This window comes from Lupinus angustifolius, unplaced genomic scaffold (assembly GCF_001865875.1).
Source record: "Lupinus angustifolius cultivar Tanjil unplaced genomic scaffold, LupAngTanjil_v1.0 Scaffold_45_148, whole genome shotgun sequence".
In the NCBI taxonomy this organism is placed as follows: domain Eukaryota; kingdom Viridiplantae; phylum Streptophyta; class Magnoliopsida; order Fabales; family Fabaceae; genus Lupinus; species Lupinus angustifolius.
In genome coordinates this window covers 12679-28663 of record NW_017721899.1, presented here as the reverse complement: position 1 = coordinate 28663, position 15985 = coordinate 12679, and the positions used below count along the sequence as shown (strand labels likewise).

At 34.5% G+C, this 15985-nt stretch overlaps 1 pseudogene; it reads left to right on the top strand.

Annotated features, from left to right (window-relative positions):
- Positions 1-12404: 12404 nt before the first annotated feature.
- Positions 12405-15094, top strand: LOC109338870 (annotated as a pseudogene).
- The last annotated feature ends 891 nt before the right edge of the window (positions 15095-15985 follow it).

The window sequence follows — 15985 nt, the reverse complement described above, 5'->3', positions numbered from 1 at the left end:
CTTGGTTAATCGATTAACGTATTTTAAAAACGTAACTGATTCTGTTTTTCAAGTTTTCAGTTTCAACAACTTTTCAAAAACTTATGTTAATCGATTAAATCATGCCTTAATCGATTAACAGCATATTTCCAAGTGTATTTTCAAATTGCAGAACTCAAATACGTTATGCACTTGATTTATACATGTTCAACACTAAGTTTATGCCTAGGATGCACATATTACATGTATTTATGTGATGCATGAACATATTATAAATGACATATCTCAAAACTTAAAATGATTTAAAGTTTTATGCATATGAGACATGTATTGAGTTTACCTAAGCCTTAGACTCAACCTAAACTAATTACTAGTCTAAGTCTAATACCAATCTAGAGACTTAAGCATGTTGATTTATTGATGATCTTCAAGCTCTCATAATCACAAGTTGTCCTCATCAAAACTAAACACAGTGAGAAAGCTTTCCAAAGTGCTATCTTGACATGCGCACTTTCAACTTATTGAGAGGGACAATCACACATTCTGAGAGAGATTAGTTTCTTACTCAAAGTGTGAGGGGATACTCTTGTTAGTAAATTAAAAATAGTTCATGCAATTAGTGAGAATGTGATCTAGTGTAGACGAACACTGTGCTAATACCATCCCAAATCAATCTCGAGCATAAATCTTCAATTTAATGATCATGACATTCTAAAAATGGACTTTAAGAGAGTTTTCTTGGTTTTCACCAAAAAAACATGGTGACAACTCTAATAAGTCATGTAACTGATGTTCTACCGAAAATCAGGTTGAACAATGATAAGTAAAATTATTCACAAAACATATTTGATAAAGAGTGTAATATGTACATACTGAAAGTGTAAAGATTTATACATAGTCATTGCATCATCCACCATTCACTTAGATTACTGTTTTTTAAGGGTCACTAATGATTAAATGTGAATGTTGGATGATGCAGTGACAGTGTATAAAACTCATACACTGTTATTACATACATTTTTTCTCTTTGATAAATGAGTCTAATATCTGTACATTGTCAATGTAAAGATTTGTACACAATAATCTTGATGATTAAATATAAATATGGATGATATAGTGAAAGTGTAAAAACTCTTATATACTCTAAGAGTATATATTTTTTCTTTTGAAAAATAAGTATTTATATATGAAACGACCATTTTTTTCATCACCACACGAATTCTTCACATGTGCAAAAATGTCTCCTGGAGTATAATGGGAGGAGTAAAAGTCTCAAAGTAATATTACTTATATGGAAAACAAAATATATTTCACGACAAATTATGAATAGTCAATGCAATTTTTTAAGAAATGTGACTCAATATTAGAGATTATTGGACCCACGTATTAATCTGAAAGTCACTGTAAGAGTGAGACAGAGAGCGCTTTGGACATCCATTTTAACGTAAAAAATACATCCAACCATAAAAACTTTTATGTAAATAATTTAAGAATTCAATAAATGATGTAAAATTTGAGTATCATTTTGGTAAAATAACCTGATGTAATATATATTGAAAATTGAATTAAAATTAAATAAGGAAATCATACGGTGGTTAATTAGATGGTTAAGTTGAAGAATTTAAGTAATTGAGTAATAAAGAAGTTGAGAGTTTGAATTCACTACAAATACTAATATTTTCCCATTAAAAAATTTAAAAAAATTAAATATATGACTTGAAAAAGATGAGATATAAATGATGATATTATTGAAATGTAGTATAAATTTTTATTGAATTTCTAAAAACTAAACATTAAAAGATTTAGAACAACACAAAAGATTTTAACACATCAAAAAATATAAAATGAATGTCATAATTTTATTCTTCAGTGTTAGCATTTTCATTATTGATGATAATGAAAACCCATACCAATTATAAATAAATAGAATAAATACTTAAATTAATCAAGTCAAAAACTAAAATCAGCACACCAATAAGTTTAAGACAAATATACATTCATAAAGTTAAAGTCTATCACTATTATTGCCCTATGCTGTTTTTTTATTATTACTTAAGAATAATTAGATAATTTTCAATATCATCAATTTTAACTAGAAATTATTGCATCGACCAATATGAATTGTTACAACTATATCACATTATTGATGATGTATTAATGACATAAAATAAAATGATTTATTTTTAACCAATTATGCAAATATGAATGAGACCATTTATACAAAACAAATTAATAATTTCTCATTCTTGGCATATATACTATCGATTAATGCAACATTTCAATTCCTATAAAATCAACATTTCAATTCCTATAAAAAATCAACATTTCAATGATTAATATAGACATATATTTCAAAAAAAAAAACCACCTACCAATCATATTATTTATAAAAATTGTTATATACTCCTAAAAACAAGCCTAGAAATTTACAAGCCCACATGAAGTTAATATATAGAACTTAAATTAACATGAATCACTTTTCCATATTTATAAAAAAAAATTAAAACTTATTTATTATGATAATATAACATCACTTATATGTTATTATATTTCTTCATTATTATGGCCTCGTTACTTTTATATCCATTTTAATTAGGTGATGAGATTTTGGATAATGCACTAAGCATTTGCAATGGAAGTAGGTTTTATCACTATTATTGCTCTATATAGGGATCGCAAAATGGGTATACGGGCTTTTGAGTTAAAACCCCCAGCACGACCCGCTAATAACACATATCCGAACGTGTTGGCCAACATTAAGATTAAAATTCATTTGTCTATCATGTTGCTCATTGCAATTAAGATTAAACTTTTACAACTGTAACTTATGTTTGGATGATTAAGCATATAATTCTTCTCTCTCTTTGTAAAATGAACATTTAATATCTCATTATGTACTTATCTATTATCTTCACTTTTATCCAATTATTGTACTTGTTATCAGGTAAAGGCAGCGTTTCACTGACAATTAGGGGTGTTTGAATCAAATTAAACATTTAATTAATTGAAATGGAAAATTGGAAACTCAAACAAAACTACTGATTTTGATACCTTTTCGAAAATTAATTGAATTCGACTAGGTTTCAATTTATATTTTTAATGTAGTCGAATTCAAATTAAATTGAGTAATATATATACTTTATTGTGATTTATTTATAATATATAGTTTTGATTCTTATACACTTTTTAAAACTTACGAGTTATAAGCTCTATTGTGAACTATGAATCTAAAAGTTTAAGGCTATGATGATTTATTGTTTAGAATTTACAAGTTTTGTACTAATGCAATATGTTATTATGAGATTGTGTCTTCTGTTTGTGATTTTTTATTTTAAAAGACATTTATGAATTGTTTGAATTATTTAGTTTTGTCTAAAAGCTTTAATGTGTGTTTTGGAAAAAACAAAATGGGTCAGCCCGTCGGCCTGCCAGCCCTGCCAAATATGGGTCGGGCTGGCATTTTGAGTCTTTTTAACAATAAGGGTCGGGCCAGGCCAGCCCATATCCCGACGGGCCAAAGGCGGGCCAGGCCGAGCTGGGCTGGACTGGCCCATATTGCCATCCCTAGCTCTATACTGTTGTTTTTATTATTATTTGAGAATATAAAGAGCATTTTAAATATGATCAATTCTTAAAAGAAGAAATATGATCCAATATGAATTATTGCAGCAAAATTCTAATGTATTAATAACTTAAAATTAAATGAGTTTATTTCAAATCAATTGTAAAATATATATTTTTGATCATAAGATAATTTTTTTAAAAGAAAAGTAATTGCAAGAGAAGAAAGCAAAGAAAAGGAAAACAAAAACTGATTAAAATCGAAATTGATACAACAAAATGGGTTAGAAATTCATTCCGAATAAGTAAAAGAATTATTGCCCCTCTGACTATTAATCCAAAGCCAAGAGTAAACTTTAGCAGATTCAAAAGTCTTTTGAAGTGAAGGTTTGACAAAGTTGAGGAGAAAATTGTTCCTAACAAGCCATATACCCCAAATTGTAGTGAACCAAATGATACTTCAAATATTTGAAAGATGGTTGTTAGAAGTCACACTCATATGAGTAATAAAATGATTTATGAGTTTGGAAGGAAGCATTGTGCTGATGTTCAACCAATTGTAAATGAGCTGCCATAACGAATCAGTGATATTACAAGTAGAAAAGAGATGTTCGGAAGTTTCTACACATTCGTTACAAAAAGGACATAAGGGGCCTCCTCCATGTGATAAAGTAACCGTTGCTTTAGGAGTGCATCCTTAGTAGGAATCCTATCTTGAAAAAGTCTCTAAGCAAAGGTAGTGACTTTTAAGGGAGCTTTTGATTTCCAATGTGGACGAAGATGATTGATGTTGTGATCTAATTATTGATGATGCTGAGTGAGTAGATCGTAAGCAGATTTGACCGAGTACTGGTTGGAAATATCATGGCGCCACTCCCACGAATCAATAGCATTTTCTCGAAGCATGCCTTTTTGAAGTTCCTGCAAAAAAGAATCAATTAGTTCAAGTTCCCAAGTAAAAAAATGACGCCTCCAAGTAAGGTTCCAAACCCAAATTCCATCAACCCAACTTCCTAAATCATTAATATAAGCATTCTGGTGCATGCTAATAGAATAAAGTCTTCTAAACCTAGTTAACAAAATGTCAGAACCCAACCAATTATCACACTAGAACCTAGTTTTAGTCTCGTCCCCGACCACTATGCCAAAATAGCAAAACAATAGCATTTAAAATTGTCCTTTAATAGTGCTTTTGGGGCGCTTTCTATGTGAGCGCAGTAGTACACAAAGTTATTTCAATAGTGTTTTTTGAAGCGTTGTAGAAAGTGGATATTTAACAGCGCTCACTAAAGCAAGCGATGTTAAATGTCTACTTTCTAAATAAGACAATATCTCTATCAGACATTCTATCAACACATGACAAGCATGTCCAACTCCACCACATTTACAAGAGATTTGTTAAATAACCAACGACTCCAACTACATTCAACCTTAACAAATTGCAATATTATAAAATAACATTTGAGTAATGAGATCTTACGCAAATTGTTCATTCTTTCTCCTCCAATGTGAAAGTCCTTACAAAGTGTTCATGTGTTCCTTAATGATCAATGCAGGCTGCAAATACAAATAAGACATGACATCTCTAAACAAATTGCAAAATTTATGAATTTTTTTATAAAATTAGCAGCAATTGAGAAAGAAAATATTTACCACTATACTCAAACTTTGTGTTCTAAACTAGTGAACCATAGCCAAAAACCTAGAACACCATAGATGCATAACTTCACAACAAACATCAAGACTGAATAAAAAAGAAATAAATAAGCTAAAATAAACCAAAAGATAAAAACCGATAACTTGTTTGAAAAGAGAAACTAAAAACAAAAGAGAAAAAAAATGTAACTCACGGAGAAGAAAAGTAAAAGAAATAATAAACTGGGTGATATGTCTATATTGTGTGAGATTTTGTTTTTGACTTTGAAAAGATTCCCGCTCACTAAAACAAGTGTTTATATGGATGTATGATCTTTAACAATGCTTATTGAAGAAGTGTTGTTAAATACATGAAGTATAACCTTTAACAACGCTTTCTTCAATAAGCATTGATAAATATAACACTTTTAATAATGCTCACTGAAGATGTGTTAAATATATGAAAGTATGATCTTTAATAGTGCTTGTTTCAATAAGCGATATTGAAGAACAACGCTTGCTTCAATAAGTGTTGTTAAAGATAGCATCTTTAATAGCGCTTACTGAAGAAGTGTTGTTAAATATATCAAGTATGACCTTTAACATCGCTTTCTTCAATAAGCGATGTTAAATGTATTATCTTTAACAACATTTTCTTCAATTACCGCTGTTAATTCTCTTCCACCTTACATTTAACAACGCTCAACACATAAGCGTTGTTGAATGGGCATTAATTCTGGCGTAGTGGACGGGACGAACAATATTGTTGTGTAATGACTCATATCTCTAGATAACAACAATACAAGTTATGGGCTTGAGCTGATATAAAGGGGTTGGGGTAGAGGGTTATATATATTGATGTTATGTAAACCTAATGTAACAAGGAGAAGAATAGTAAAACACGAATCCTTATTCTCTAATAATATATAGTGGTAGCCGCTCAACGCTTCCAGGGACGTAGGCATAATTGGCCGAACCTCGTTACCAAATCTCTTGTGTTATTCTCTTGTCTCTATACTCTTTACTATTTGATTGTTCGCTTGTTCCCAACAATTGGTATTAGATGGCTCTTAACCCAGGTGCCAAATTCGAGGTGGGGAAGTTCGATGGAACTGGTAATTTCGGATTGTGGCAAAGGAGGGTTAAGGATGTGTTGGCTCAACAAGGTCTATCAAAGGCGTTGCGTGAGAATAAACCAGAGGGTATGGATCAACTGGATTGGGAAGAGTTGAAGGAGAAGGCTGCGGGAACCATACGGCTCTGTCTATCAGATGAGGTGATGTATCATGTTATGGATCTGACATCACCAACAGAGGTGTGGGAGACATTAGAGAAGCGGTTCATGTCCAAGTCTCTAACAAATAAGCTGTATTTGAAACAGAGACTCTATGGCCTGAAGATGCAGGAAGGTGCTGATTTGCAACAACATCTCAACAGTTTTAATCAAGTGATCAATGACTTGCAGAAACTTGATGTGAAGGTTGATGATGAGGACAAAGCAATAATATTACTGTGTTCTTTGCCAAATTCCTATGAACACTTGGTGACAACATTGACGTACGGGAAAGACTCAATCAAACTGGATGAGATCACATCTGCACTTCTGTCCCACACTCAAAGAAGACAGAATATAGGTGAAGGGTCTCAGGGTGATGGTCTGTATGTGAAAGGGAGCCAAGTGCGTGGGAGGAGACAAGGCAGATGAGCTCTTGCCAAAGGGAAAAGACCAAATTCCAGGAGCAGAACACTAGTAGAGTGCTATAAGTGCAAACAGACTAGGCATTACAAAAAGGATTGTCCCAACGAATGGAGTCCTAGAAAACCGGTTGGGAAAGATGGAGTATCTACATCTGCAAAAATTGCACAGAAAGATGACTCTGGTTATAGCAGTGAAGTTGATCTACTATCTGTATCATCAAATCATAGTACAGACCACCACATGACGCCTAACAGGGAATGGTTCACCACATACAGGGCAGGCAATTTTGGTTTCGTGTATCTCGGAAATAATAAAGCATGTGAAATTATTGGTATGGGAGAACTCAGAATTGTGATGGATGATGGTGTAGTGAAGACGTTATGTGAGGTTAGGCACATACCAGATTTGAAGAAGAATTTGGTTTCTTTGGGGACATTGCAGGCCAAAGGGTTTAGCTATAGAGCTGATGGGGACAGTGATATTCTTCGAGTATGCAAAGGTGCTCTGACTGTGATGAAGGGTAAAAGGACTGCAGGGAACACTTACAAGTTGTTAGGGAGAACAGTTGTAGGTGGAGTTGCTGGAGTGGCTGAAGAGATCTCAATAGATTCAGACCATGGTGCTACAAAATTATGGCACATGCGTTTGGGACACATGAGTGTGCGTGGTATGACAGAACTATGCAAAAGAGGACTGTTGAGGGGAGTCAGCAAATGCAAGCTAGATTTGTGCAAGTATTGTGTGCTTGGGAAACAAACACGAGTTAGTTTCAAGGCTGGCCAACACAGGACTCGAGGCATTCTAGATTATGTCCACACTGATGTATGGGGACCCACTCAGGAACCATCCCTAGGAGGTTCTAGGTATTTTGTTACTTTCGTTGATGACTTTTCTCGCAAGGTCTGGGTATATTTTCTGAAGCATAAGTCAGAAGTCTTTGCCAAGTTCAAGGTTTGGAAGGCAGAGGTAGAGAACCAGACTGGTAGGAAAATCAAATACATGAGGTCAGATAATGGCACAGAGTACAAAAACTCACAGTTTCAGAAATTCTGTGAGGAACATGGCATTCAGAGACACTTTTCAGTGAAGAAGACTCCTCAGCAGAATGGTGTTGCAGAGAGGATGAATAGAACTCTTACAGAGAGGGCCAGATGTATGAGACTGAATGCTGGACTTTCCAAAGGATTTTGGGCAGAGGCACTTAGTATGGCATGTTATGTCATCAATAGATCACCACGAGCTTCATTGGATGGTAAAGTTGCAGAAGAAGTTTGGACAAGTAACCCAGTTAATTACAATATGTTACACATATTTGGTTGTCCTGCTTATGTACATGTACCCAGTGATGAACGATCTAAACTTAATCCTAAGTCAAAGAGGTGTATCTTCTTTGGATATACCAAAGGTGGGTGTATCTTCATTGGATATACCAAAGGTGTGAAGGGGTTCAAGTTCTGGGATCCAGTTTCCAGAAAGGTGGTGTTGAGCAGAGATGCAGTGTTTGATGAAGATTTCATGATGAAACAGTCAGTTTTGACAGAGGTGCCCATGCCAAATGGAGAGACTTTGGGTTCAAATATGATTCCAGTGAGGAATGAAATGGTTCAGGTGAATAAAGGCAAGGAACCATGCACTAGTTCAAGTCAAGAACATGATGATTCTCAGGCAGAGAGTTCAGGTGTGCAGGAGTATCTACTTGCTAGAGACAGGGATAGACGTCCTATCAAACCTCCAGAGAGATATGGCTTTGAGGATATGGCTTCAGTTGCTCTCCATATCAGTTCAGGAGATCCATGTAGCTTTCAAGAGGCTATAAACAGCCAGGAGAAAGAACAATGGATGGGTGCCATGATGGAGGAGATGGAGTCTTTACAGAAGAACCAAACTTGGGAGCTTGTTCCATTGCCCCCAGACAAGCGTGCAGTTGGGTGCAAGTGGGTGTACAAGAGGAAGCCAGCAGTATCTGAAAAAGAAGGGGAAAAGTTCAAGGCTCGTCTTGTAGCAAAAGGGTATTCACAGCAGAAGGGGATCGACTACAATGAGATTTTCTCCCCAGTGGTGAGACACACTTCTATCAGGGCAGTGCTTGCCTTGGTAGCCAGCCGGGATATGCACTTAGAACAGATGGATGTGAAGACTGCCTTTCTCCATGGTGAATTAGAGGAGAAAATTTACATGACACAACCAGAGGGGTTCAGTGCAGCTGGACAGAGTCACTTGGTTTGCAAGTTGAAGAAGTCTCTATATGGGTTGAAGCAGTCTCCCAGACAGTGGTACAAGCGGTTTGACACTTATATGTTGAAGCTTGGTTACAAGCGCTGTGAGTATGATTGTTGTGTTTATGTGAGAAGCCTTGACGATGGTTCGTTTATTTTTCTGTTACTTTATGTTGATGATATGTTGATTGCTGCTAATCATTTGAGTGATATCAATGAGCTGAAAGTCATGCTAGGTAAGGAGTTTGACATGAAAGATTTAGGGGCTGCTAGGAAGATTCTTGGGATGGAGATTCACAGGGATAGGGGAGCTAGAAAACTATGGCTCTCCCAGCAAAGCTATGTTGAAAAGATCTTAGAGAGATTTGATATGAGCAATGCTAAAGTAGTGAGCACTCCATTGGCAAATCACTTCAAGCTTTCCCTAGATCAGTGTCCAAAGACAGATGAAGAGAAGAAATATATGTCAAAGTTTCCATATGCCAGTGTTGTGGGTTTCTTGATGTATGCTATGGTTTGTACTAGACCGGACTTGGCACAAGCAGTTAGTCAAGTATACAAGTACATGTCGAAACCAGGGAAGCAACATTGGGAAGCAGTCAAATGGATTTTCAGATATTTGAAGGGGACTACAGGTCTCGGTATCATGTTTGGCAGCCAACAGAGTAAGCCTTCAGTTATTGGTTATGTTGATTCGGACTATGCAGGAGACTTGGATGATAGAAGGTCCACAACGGGGTATGTCTTCACCCTTGCAGGTGGACCAATTATGCGGAGATCATTAGTTCAGTCTGTTGTTGCTATGTCCACAACTGAAGCAGAGTACATGGCAGCTGGTGAAGATATTAAGGAAGCCTTGTGGCTTATGGGGCTAATAAATGAGTTAGGCATTGAGCAAGGTGGAGTTCCGCTGCATTGTGACAGTCAGAGTGCTATCTTCTTGGCAAAGAATCAGGTGTATCATGCTAGGACCAAACATATTGATGTGAGATTTCATAAGATCAGAGAGTTGGTAGCTTGTGGGCAGATACTATTGCAGAAGGTTCACACTTCAGAAAATGCAGCTGATATGTTAACCAAACCGGTTACCATGGACAAGATGATGGACTATGGAGCGCCCCCAACCCAATGGCGGAAGATGGAGATTGATGATATTCACCAAGGTGGAGATTGTTGTGCAATGACTCATATCTCTAGATAACAACAATACAAGTTATGGGCTTGGGCTGATGTAAAGGGGTTGGGGTAGAGGGCTATATATATTGATGTTATGTTCCCAACAAATACTATGCCAGAACTAATGATTATTATCATGACCCCGAAGAGATAGATTATCTAAATCCCTGGCCCAAGCAGATTTTCTAAGAAGGAAAGACCTAGATCCAACCTCAGAGGAGATAGCAAAGTTCTTACCATACTTAGAATAGAACACTTTACACCAGACTTTCTCTCATTAAGTAGACGCCAATTCCATTTCGTAAGAATGGCAAGATTAAAAAGGTGGATATCTTTAACCCATAATCGACCCCTAGACTTAGGAATGCACACTTTATCTCATTTAACCCAATTAAAATTCCTATGATTATTAGTCTCTCCCAAAGAAAATCCCGTTGAATTTTTTCAATTGAATTAACAACAATAAGAGCTTTATAAAAAGACAAAAAATACACACGGAGAGCAAAAAGGACTGTATTAATTAAGATAAGACGACCACTAAAAGAGATATGATTTTTTTCTAAGAAGAGTCGTTTTTTCAATCTTTCAATAAGAAGTTTCCAAGTATCCTGCCTTTTATGATTCACACCCTGAAGGGGAAAGCTTGTAGTGAAGGTAATCGGCCAATTTTTTGGTGTGATCCTCAAAATTATTTAAACCCAACAATTTACTTTTGGTGAAGTTAATTTTAAGATCAAAGGAAAACTCAAATAACCATAGAATACTTTTAATAGTCCAAATGTTCTGATTAGAGCCGTCACCAATAAAAATTGGATCATCGACAAATTGGAGCAGTGAGACCATCAATATTTTCGAAACCCACTTCGAATGAATTTATAGACCCTGGGAACTCGCTTGACGCATGAGACTGGAAAGACCTTTAACCACAATAAGAAAGAGAAAAGGGGAAATAGGATTCCCTTGTCGTAGGCTATGTTGGAGGTGAATTTCCTCCGTAGGACTACCATTAACCATAATAGACGTTGTAGCAGTAGACAAAAATTCCATAATCCAACTCCTCCATCTCATACATAACCCAAGCCAAGACATTATGTGATCCAGGAAATTCCACGAAACCAAATCGAAAGCTTTTTCAAAATCAATTTTAAAATATTATTCAGGCCATTTATACAAAACAATTCAATAATTTCACATTGCATACTTTCAATTAGTTGAACATTTCAATTTTCAATGCCAATACAAATTCAACATTTGAAAGATTAACATAAACATATATTTTGAAAAATACACATAGCAATCATATTATTTAAGAAAATTGTTATATGCTCCTACAAACAAGCCTAGAAATTCAACCAGCCCACATGAATTTAATATATACCAGTTAAAGTAGCATATATCATTTTTCCATTGCTACAAAAAGTTGAAAACTTCTTTATTATAAGAATATAACATTACTTATATGTTATTATATTTCTTAACTTTTATGGCCCCATTACTTTTATATCCATCTTTATATCCTCTTATGTAGGTGATGGCATTTTGGATAATGTTCGAAGCATTTGGAATGAGATTGGGTGGGTTTTATTTTGATTCCTTCTCGAATGAAAAAATAATTTTAATATGGTAGGTAAGTGAGTTCTTCCACTAGTGTTTAAATCTTAACCATCAATATTTTTATTGAAAGTTGGACATTAGAAAAGTTAACCTATAAACTAGATCATAATAATCATAAATAGATAGATATGCCATAAAAGAAATAGTTGTAAAGTGGTGTTTGAGTTCTTTAAGTTTCGCTCTCAATTTCAGCCAATATCTTTTCATTGCCTGTTTATTTACTTCACCGATTACTAGTATGCGTTCCGTTTATTGTTATTATTATGAATGTGCTTGACCTCAACCATGCCATAAGCAGCGACTCAAAGCCAAAAGTCAAGTCTTAGCCGAAGTTGTTCTTTGTTTTGGAAGTAAAGCATGAAACAACTAATGCTACAAACACGATTATAATTCCTACAGGGACACATTATTTAGTTGACCTCTAATATGCTGTCTGAATATTCCTAGTAATATGCTAATGTGACAACGTTTACATTCTATTATACTAATAATAAACGGCTATAAATACACTAAACCACTTCATAGACAAGTGTGGCCTTGAGAATCAATAGGATTCAGAAATGAAAATGGGTTATAGTAGTTCTGTTGCATTATTAGCTTTGTTGATGAGTATAGTGGTTCTTTGCAATGGAGGCAAAACCAGCACTTATGTCAGAAATCTTATAGAGAAACCAGTGGATATGCCACTTGATAGTGATGCCTTTGCTATCCCTCCTGGTTATAATGCACCTCAGCAGGTTCATATAACACAAGGTGACCTTGTGGGCCAAGCAATGATCATATCATGGGTCACTGTGGATGAACCTGGCTCCAATGAAGTCATTTATTGGAGTGATAGTAGTCTCCAAAATTTCACAGCTGAAGGACAAGTTTTTACTTACACCTACTACAATTACACTTCTGGTTTTATTCATCACACCACCATCACAAATTTGGAGGTACTTAATATTATTATTAACTATGCTAGCTCTATATTATATATTCTATTCCATCAATGTTTCTCTTGCATCATTTGTTGCTGATACTCCTGTATGTTACGTGCTTTGATTTATGGACAGTTTAACACTACTTATTACTATGAGGTTGGAATTGGAAACACTACACGGCAGTTTTGGCTTATAACTCCTCCTAAAGTTGGTCGTGATGTGTCATACACATTTGGTATCATAGGTATGTGTTATTATTATTCTATGTTGACATTTTATTATTGCGTTAGTTATAAGAAGAAACTTGAGAACAGACATCTCAACTCTAGCAATTAAAGGAGGGAAAATCGAAAGAAGTAAACAGTGAACACCTATTAAATTTAGAAATATCCCACTCAAAAGTTTTTGTATAATAAACCAAGTGTCAAACAAAATCCTCACTGGCTTTATTGATTTGGCCATTTTTGCTGCCTCAATCTACAAATTCTTTCATTATTATCTCAATTCCTTTATATAATATTATTTATAGGCGATCTTGGTCAGACTTTTGATTCAAATGTGACGCTTACTCACTATCAGAATAGTAAAGGAAAGACTCTACTATACGTGGGAGACCTTTCTTATGCAGATGATTACCCAAATCATGATAATGTTAGATGGGACACTTGAGGAAGGTTCACAGAAAGAAGTGCTGCTTATCAACCTTGGATATAGACCGCAAGAAACCATGAAATTGATTTTGATCCGCAAATTGTAAACTTCTTCCTATAATATATTTAATTTGTTGTTATTAACTTTCAGAAAAGCTATATATAATTTTTTTCATTATTATATATTTAACAATAAATCTTAATCGATGTGTAATGCATTTTCCAACTCCAAATATTAGTAAAAAATAATTGTTTGACATATATTGTAATTTATTACAGGGGGAAACACAACCATTCAAGCCTTTTTCCAATCGTTATCATACTCCTTATGAAGCATCGGATAGTACTGAACCTTTTTATTATTCTATCAAGAGAGGTCCTGCACACATTATTGTATTGGCTTCTTATTCAGCTTTTGGTAAGGCCAAACATATTAATTTGCATGATATATATATATATATATATATATGGAGAACACTTTTAATTGTGATTGTGATGCATCTCATAGAGTCATAGTAGCATTTATCTATAATTTGTAAAGCATCAAGTTCTTCGGTGTGTGAGTGAGTTAGCAAACATATAAACTTGATTTGCTTTCATCTGCCACTTTGTAATTGCTTGGATTAAATGTGATCATAAATTGTAATGTTGATGTTTCTACGGTAATATAAATATATATATCAACAATATGATAATCTTTCATTTTTAGGATCTTCTACATTGCAATACAAATGGCTTCAAGCAGAATTGCCCAAGGTTAACAGGTCAGAGACTTCCTGGTTGATCGTTCTCATGCATGCACCTTGGTATAATAGCTACAATAATCATTATATGGAAGGAGAATCAATGAGAGTAGTATTTGAGTCTTTGTTTGTGAAATACAAGGTTGATATTGTGTTTGCTGGACATGTTCATGCATATGAACGATCAGTAAGTGCTACTGCTCAACCTCATTAAGCTACTTAAGATGTCAATTATTATTTTAATTCAATTTTCCACATCATGCCTTTAAAAACTATTTGTTTATGTATCAGGAACGCGTCTCCAATGATAAATACAATATTACAAATAATATTTGTATTCCCGTGAACGATCTATCGGCTCTTGTATATATAACTAATGGGGATGGAGGAAACCTTGAAGGCTTAGCAACGTAAGTTGTATAATATAATAATAGTTACTCGATTATTCAGATTTAAACATGATTTTTTTTACAGCATGAAACAACCACAACCATCATACTCAGCATATAGAGAGGCAAGCTTTGGACATGGCACTTTTGACATAAAAAATCGAACACATGCTCACTATAGCTGGAACAGGAATCAAGATGGATATGTTGTGGAGGCTGCTAAATTGTGGTTGTTCAACAGATACTGGAACCCACATGATGATTCCACAACTCACAAACACTGACACCAAGATTTATAATGTTCTCTTGAGTGAAATAAACAATAGGATTTGAATAAATGCATGATTTGGTAATTGAATGTATGTCATTACCAACAACACTATTGCAGTTGCTTTGTTTTTCTACTTTGTATCTTTGTATATTTCCGATTCTATCGGATATCCTCGACGAGACTATTCTACTTTGTACCTGTCACATTAATGCAATTTACTTTCTTTTTCTCATAATACTGTTCTTTGGTAAACTATCATTTGGCCTTCTTCATTTTTATGCTAATCAGATAAAATTATAAATTGTTACCCATTGATTATATAATGAGGCACAAGTTTAAAGGGAAGTTGGTATGCTTGTTGATACTCAACTCAATAGCCAAAATAACATGGTTTAATGGTCAATATGAAGACTAGATTGACTTAATTAAAATTATATATGTGTCATTGTCCATTTATGTTAGTTGATAATGTTGCAAATTGTGTAATTTATACTGATTTCATTGATTCTACAAAGTCAGAAAGCAGAGCCTTATATATAAACATATAAGTAACAGAAAAGATTGTTTGATAAGCAAGCAAACTCAAGTCAATTAATTAACCAACTTAACTACCTAATTAATGATTACATTGTAACTATATTACAACAAATACAAGACAATGAAGCTTCTAAAATGTAACTAAAGAAAGTAAAATAGCGAACAATACTTGCAACAAAGGATGAAAGTACACTGGGAGAGACGCAAGCCATGCCTAGGGACATGGCTTGACCATGGATTCCGCTGTGGGTGATTTGGGAGAAACAGAGCCCATGCCCAGGGGCAAGGCTTGACCGCGGGACAAAAATAAATGTATATATGTTGGAGATGGGAATGGTGTATAATAGCCCTCTTCAAGATGGAGAGTAGTTATTGACTACTCCTAGCTTGGAATGAAGGTAATTGAATGGAGATGGATCTAAAGGTTTGGTGAGGATATATGCATATTATTCTGAAGAGGGAATGTGCAACAAATGAAAGAGTTTGTTGAGAATTACTTCACGAACAACATGAAAATTTATCTCCATGTATTTGGTTCTTTCGTGAAACACATTATTATTGGCAATGTGACAAGCAAAGGTATTGCCAC